At 41.2% G+C, this 7,811-nt stretch overlaps 1 protein-coding gene across 3 annotated transcripts in view; it reads right to left on the reverse strand.

Moving 5' to 3' along the window:
• LOC117414667 (voltage-dependent calcium channel subunit alpha-2/delta-4) overlaps positions 1 to 7,811 on the reverse strand; it is a 190,873-nt gene that overhangs the window by 91,423 nt on the left and 91,639 nt on the right. The window lies entirely within an intron of this gene.

Here is a 7,811-nt window from a genome sequence, read left to right on the forward strand (position 1 = left end):
CGATTGGTTACACCTGAGCTAATTTAGGATTGCTATTACAAGGGGGGTGGACACTTATCCAACCAAGCTATTTCAGTTTTTTATTTTTAATTAATTTTCTATAAATTTCTAGAATATTTTTTTCACTTGGAAGTTGTGGGGTAGGATGTGTAGATAAACGAAAAAAAAAAACTATTGTAATACATTTTAATTCCAGGCTATAAGGCAACAAAAGGTGAACATTTTGAAAGGGTGTGTAAACTTTCTATAGGCACTGTATATATATATATATATATAGTAGCAAACAGAAACACAATTCATGGAACACCTGGACAGCTCTGCAGTAATACGTGCAGGGAATATGACGGGCAGGACGTTCAAACTTTTGTAAATGATAACTCCAGTGTTAATCAACAAATCGGTATGTAGCATTGATTTTGGCATTTTCAAGAGGTCGTTATGCCTATCTCGTTATTAAATAATCAAGTTAATGTGATTTTTACGAAATTATGTTTATTTTCTAAATAATAGTATTATCTTAACGAGCTGTGCTTCTTGCGACTATTCCTTTTGCTCGTGTGGGAATTTAAAAGCAAATCCGTGTTAATTGTCATAATTTATGTTAATTTGCACTTGGAAAAGGAGGGTTTTAATTAACGAAAGACTATAACTCACTTTGAAATAGGGGCAGCAGTGTGGAGTAGTGGTTAGGGCTCTGGGCTCTTGACCGGAGGGTCGTGGGTTCAATCCATGGTAGGGGACACTGCTGCTGTACCCTGGAGCAAGGTACTTTACCTAGATTGCTCCAGTAAAAACCCAACTGTATAAATGGGTAATTGTATGTAAAAATAATATGTTATCTTGTAACAATTGTAAGTCGCCCTGGATAAGGGTGTCTGCTAAGAAATAAATAATAATAATAATTAAACAGGCCGCGGCTGTGACGCTGATGATACAGACACTACCTAGATAATATTTGTAGTTATGAAAATATTTTAGACTTGTATATACTTGTGGTTATGAATGAGATTTGTTCACTTTTTCTAACAATTTGTAAGTTTAAGCCCAGAACACACTGCCTGATGACATCGCAGGAAGGGATTCATTAAGTACAGTTGCAATGTGGCAAATTAATAGGCAAAAAGATAAGGCTATGGCAGTAATAAATATCTACAAATTTGGCTAGAACTTAATGCGACGTGATCGTGAAAACCACATATGTATTCTCTCTCTCTCTCTCTCTCTCTCTCTCTCTCTCTCTCTCTCTCTCTCTCTCTCTCTCTATTAAACACACACACACACTCACGCATTCATGCATACACACACACGGTATTCCATTGGTTTGTATACAATGTCCATGCCAATATTTTTTTAAAACAAGACCTGACAGACTCACATTGTACTTTTTAACTATTAGACAAAATATTTACAGAATACTTAAAATCTGCTGCTATAATCATGATTAATTTATTATTAATAGCGTTATCATTAAATTATTCCAAATTAGGTTTTTTATTTACAATGCTTATAAAGTCAGCAAAAATATGTTTTTCCTTTGTTGTAATTAAAAACATGATTTGGTATAGTTTAATTATAACACTATTAATAATAAACAAATCATGCAGCATGGTCCTAATAGCAGTTGTCAAGTATTTTGTAAACATTTCATCCAATAGTTAAAAAGTGCAATATGGAGCTTGCTTTCAAAAGATATCACCACGGGCATGATTGTATACAAACCAACTTGCCAACTTATTTGTAATGTTGTCAGACTCCCCCCACACTATGTACAGTGTACACTCTCACCTTCACACATATAACATCTTCTTATAATACTGTAAGTGTTCAGTGGCTATTTTTATTCATGTTGAGTTTATTTATCACGGAGGCAAGCAAACAATACTAGAGAAAATGCATGATTAGAGGAATTCACCAAACAATTAACTATAAACAAATTGAGTTTTGGATTGGGGTGTTCTATTGCATTTTTTTAAAATTTTTTATAAATTTAGTCGTTGCCAATTATTTTTTATTATTTTCTCCAAATTTGGAATGGCCAATTATTTTATTAAGCTCAGCTCACCGCTACCACCCCTGCGCTGACTCGGGAGGGCGAAGACAAACACACGCTGTCCTCAGAAGTGTGTGCCGTCAGCCTACCCGGACTCACCATGCAGCCACCCAAGAGCTACAGTGTCGGAGGACAACGCAGCTCTCGGGCAGCTTACAGGCAAGCCCGCAGGCGCCCGGCCAGACTACAGGGGTCGCTGGTGCGTGGTGAGCTGAGGACACCCTGGCCGACCTAGACCTCCACCCCCCCCCCCCCCCCCGGGCGACGCTCAGCCAATTGAGCGCCGCCCCCCTGGGAGCTCCCGTCCCCGGTCGGCAAAGGAATAGCCTGGACTCGAACTTGCGACGTCCAGACTATAGGGCGCATCCTTCACTCTAGGCAAGTGCTTTTACTGGATGCGCCACTCAGGTGCCCCTTGTTCTATCGCAATTTTAAAAGCTTAATAAATATATAATTAAGTGTTATCCATGTATAATAACTAACTACAAACATAAATGACACTTCAAACTTATTTATTTATAGCCTACATTTATTTAAGGCCTATAATTTACATATTACACACACACACAATAGATATTCACATTATTTTTTATTTCCGTTTGGCTGCTGCTCATTGGTAGGAGAACCGTCTCTCTGTACGCTAGTAGTTTCCATAATAGCAAATTATGCTTCCATTCATTTTTCTTGAGCTCGTTAACATGCATTTTGATTAACGAGTTCCCCTTATTTAGTCGTTGAGACAGGAAGTGATGACCTGCGACAATTAAGCTTTTTAACGACTCAATTTCAAAGCATTAACGGATTGATTTAATTAACACATCTCATTTGAAAATCACTTGCTGCTAAAGCTCTTGTTACTATACCATGAGTTTGATACAATAATACTGTTTTTTGAAAATCCTGTCCCACATCTCTTGCGTCAACAGGAATTAATACCAGTCAAAACATAAGCTCTTAGCGGAACAATGAGCCCGGTTAGCGTCTGGGGGCACAGGGAGAACGTCCTTGCTGAGGACTGGCTGCCTTACCCTCTGGGACTGGCTTTTGGGAGACCCCATATGGCTCTGAGTGGTCCACATAAAACCAGTGCAGTCACATTCACAGGGTCTTCATAGTCACAAAGTACATGAATGGGATTCTAATGCGATAGAGTTTAGGGGATTCAATAGTAGTCTGAATGTAAGGGCAAAGGATTAAAATATTTGTATAAAAATTGAGTTCGTTGGATTACAGCCACATGCAATCCACAATGTGTGCAGGAGGCCATGATTTGGTGAAGTATTCCTTCGAATTTACTCTTGCTTCTCAAAAATAGATTGCATCTTAAATTCGAGTACAGTATAGTGACGCATGTGTTAAAATCAGCAACAAGACGTGACTATCCGAGTACACAAACAGCAATATGACTGACTGCAGAGAAAAGACAACAAAGGCGTCACTGCCTGAATAGACAAGCAGCAACGTGACACTGCTGAGAAAAAACAAACCAAGCTTCCTGAGGAATTCCAAGAGAAACGTTTACAATTTCAAAATTTCTAACAAGCAGTACCAGCTTGGACAGATCGGAAATGCTGATCAGACCCCCATATTTTTCGACATGCCAAGCAATAATACAGTTCAATGCTGTTGTGGTTGCTGGGTTACATGTTGCTTGATGCCATGGAGTGTTGTGTCGTGCTTGCTATAATATATAGAGTGTGCAGCACAATAAACAAGCTCTGTGGTTAATCTACAACAACACTGTTTCATGTCAGTTTTGTAAGATACAACAGCATAATTGAGGTTGTATCTTTGTAAATGCATATTTATTTGAGGTTTTATTTTTTCCTCAAATTGTGGCTGGTAAATTTGGGCTGCATCTTAAATTCGACGGAGTCTTAAATTTGAAGGAATACAGTAAGCGATTTGCACCAATAGAAGCTGCAGTATATTGTGCACAGATAAATGTGCAGACACACTTGCTTTGTAAGTGAGAATCAGATGTGAACATGCATATGAAGCTATAAAGTAAATCCAGTACACTATCCTAGCCTTGTGGCATGGGGCATTATCCTGCTGAAAAAATCCATTAGCAGATGGACACACTGCTGCCATGAAGGGATGCACCTGATTGGCAGTGATGTTCAGATATCCTGTGGCATTCAAACGCTGCTCCACTTTTATCAAGGGGCCCAATGTGTGCCATGAAAACACACCCCACGCCATCACACCACCACCACCAGCCTGCAATGTTGACACGTGGCATGATGGATGCATGTACTCATGTGGTTTTCTCCATACCTGGTAGGAAACAGCAGAAACCAGGATTCATCAAACCAGGCAATGTTTTTCCAATCCTCCAGTGTCCAGTGTTTTCGTTCCTTAGCCCACTGCAACCGCAGTTTCTTGTGTTTTGCTGAAAGAAGTGGAACTCTGTTAGGTCTTTTTGGCTGCCATACCCCATTCGTGTCAAGGTACAAACGAGTTGTGGATTCTTTTATGGGTCTTTCGGCACCAATGTTGTACTGGACTGTAGCCCGTCTGTTGCTCTGCACAATTCGTGTCAGCCTCCTTTGGCCTCTTTCATCAATGAGCCGTTTTCGACCACTGGCCTGCCGTTGGCTGGATGTCCTTTGGGTGGTGGATCATCATTGATACACACGGGAAACTGTTGAGCGTGAAAAACCTAGCAGCATTGCAGTTCTTGACACACTCAAACCGGCGTGCCTAGCACCTACTACCATACGCTGTTCAAAGGCACTTAAATCTTTTGTCTTGCCCATTTACCCTCTGAATGGCACACATGCAGTACACAATCCATGTCTCAATTGTGTCAAGGCTTAAAAATCCTTCTTTAACCTGTCTCCCCTTCATCTACACTGATTGAAGTGGATTTAACAGGTTACATCAATAAGGGATCATAGCTTTCACCTGGATTCACCTCGTCAGTCTATTTCACGGAAAGAGCAGGTGTTCCTAATGTTTTGTACACTCAGAGTATATATATATATATATATATATATATATATATAGTGGCAGGGCAAATCCTGCCTGTAAAGAATGTGTTGGTGGTTGGCAGGGATGGGGTTAATTTCTGAACCTGCCAGAGAAATGTGGGTGTGGCTGTGTTTGCACAGCCATAGGTATAATTGTTTTAGTTAATTTGATTGATGTCATCTGCCTGTAATTAGCAGGCAGGTATTTAACAGGAGCCAAATGTTAGTACTGGCCAGTCTGTGTAAAGACAAGAGACTGTCGGTAAAGAGAACAAGGTACTGTGTGAACCTGTGGGTATAAGTGCTGGTTACTGGCAAACGGTTTAGCCATCCAGTTATAGTGAGTTGAAGAAAATTAAGTATAGTTTAGTACTCCATGTGGGAGCTAGGATTTGTTTAGTTTTTTTGTGTGAAAAATAAAAGTGCACGAAAGTGCTCAACTGCAAGTTTTGTGTCTGGGTCTGCTAATTAAAGTGCAAATGAGAGTGACCAGAGAGAGGCTGTGTTACTATATATGTTTTGAAGGTTCACACCAAAGAGTTTCGGTATGTTTTACAGTACTTTTGTCAAGGGAATGTGTGTTTGCAAACAAACCGGTTTAATCTATTAATGCCACAGTAGTTACATCAAAAAGTGATAATTCCTCTAGAGGAAAATATACCCATTTGACTCCTCAAGACCATCACTTTCAATTCAAACACAAAATGTCTCGTTTTCAATCACTCAACAACACCCAGAGTACCCTAGAGCGAGCGGTACATTGCCAGCTTTCCTATCAACACATTCTCTGCTCGACCCCCTCCAATCTGATTTTCGCCCGGCACACTCCATTTAAACTGCTCTTCTCTACGTCACTAACCCTCTCCTCTGACCTAATTCTCCTCGACCTCTCTACAGCCTTTGACACAGTCGACCACTCTATTCTCCTGTCCTCCCTCGCTGACCTGGGACTCTCCAGCACTGCTCTTGCCTGGTTCTCCTCCTACCTCGCTGATCACACGTACTGGGTGTCCTGGCGTGGCTCACCCTCTGCCTCTTGCTCTCTTTTGACAGGTGTCCTCCAAGGCTCAGTCCTGGAACCCCTTCTGTTTTCTCTCTACACCAGCTCCCTGGGTCCCCTTATCTCCGCCCATGGCTTCTCATATCATCTCTATGCTGATGATGTCCAGATCTTCCTCTCCTTTTCCCCCTCTGAGTCTGACATTTCCTCCTGACATGACCTGCCTCTCGGCCATCTTCTCCTGAATGACCTCGCATCATCTCAAACTCAACCTTTCCAAATCAGACCTCCTTTTCTTCCCCCCTCTTTCTCCCCCACCCCTGACCACTCTCTTCCTCTTGAATCCATCACCCTCTCTCCCTCATCCACCAAGAACCTCCGCATCACCCTCGACCCCTCCCTCTCCTACTCTCAGCACATCTCTACTCTGGCACGCTCCTGTCGCTTCTTCCTCAGGAACATACGCAGAATTCGCCCCTTCCTCACTGACTACTCCACGCAGCTCCTAGTTCAGGCCCTGGTACTGTCCCGTTTTGACTACTGCAACTCCCTCCTGGCCTGCCTCTGTTATCCGTCCGCTCCAGCTCATCCAAAACTCTGCTGCTCGCCTTGTCTTTTCCCTTCCTTGCTTCTCCCACGATACACCACTTCTCCGCTCTCTGCACTGGCTCCCTATCGCTGCTCGCATCCAATTCAAAACTCTTGTACTCACCTAATCACTGTCTTGACCTTTCTGCTCCCTCCTCCCTAGATTATCTTTTCTCCCTAGACCACTGCTCGCCCCCTCCACTCTTCCACCACCAGCAGATTAGCTGTACCCCCCCTCCGCTCCCCCGCTTCCAGAGCCCGCTCCTTCTCTACCCTTGCCCCTCAGTGGTGGAACGACCTACCCACGGATATCAGGACTGCTCAGTCCCTGACCACCTTCTGGCGCCTCCTCAAGACACACCTGTTGAGACAGCATCTGTAAACCTCACAACTCTCGACTATACTGGACTATATGGCACCCAATTGTACCAGTACTTGCATCAGTTTGTACTTGCAGTGAACTGCTCCATACCTTGCTGTATACTACTACTGCTCTTAATTATAACTATTTACTATATCTTATACTTGATTTTACTCTTATAGGTATCCGTATCCATGTTTTGTTAATTGCTCTTATTTTAAATCGTTCTCAAACATTTATCGTACTTACTATGTGCTCGTAATGGACTTTACTCGTAAGAGCAAACATTTTTTACTGTAAGTTAACTGCTCTTAGTTGAACTCGCTCTTAAATGTAATTACGTACTGTATTCTTTATTTTGCTCTTATTTGAATTTGATCTTATTTTCTATTGATTTTATTGTACTTTATAACTGCTCTTATCTGTAATGTGATATTTTATAATGTGGTATTTTGTATTGATACTTTGTACTGTGATATTTTGTAACAATTGTAGGTCACCCTGGATAAAGGCATCTGCTAATAAATAAATAAATAATAATAATAATAATAATAATAATAATAATAATAATAATAATAATAATAATAATTTAAATGATGGCAGTAATTACATTAGCCACTGTTTAGATCAACTGAATAGATGTCATTGACTGTATTTTTTATCTTTTAGTGGAAAATCTTGGGTTGAATTAGGGACCTCCAGTTAGCAATAAAGCCTGTGGCTTTGGGGCTTTGCTCACTGCCACTACTTCGTCCCTCTGGGCAACACTTCTCCACTATAAGCCTCAAAACTCCAGTCAATATTTATATGACAAAACCCTAACTACCAGTACTGTAC

Source organism: Acipenser ruthenus, chromosome 7 (genome assembly GCF_902713425.1).
Source record: "Acipenser ruthenus chromosome 7, fAciRut3.2 maternal haplotype, whole genome shotgun sequence".
In the NCBI taxonomy this organism is placed as follows: domain Eukaryota; kingdom Metazoa; phylum Chordata; class Actinopteri; order Acipenseriformes; family Acipenseridae; genus Acipenser; species Acipenser ruthenus.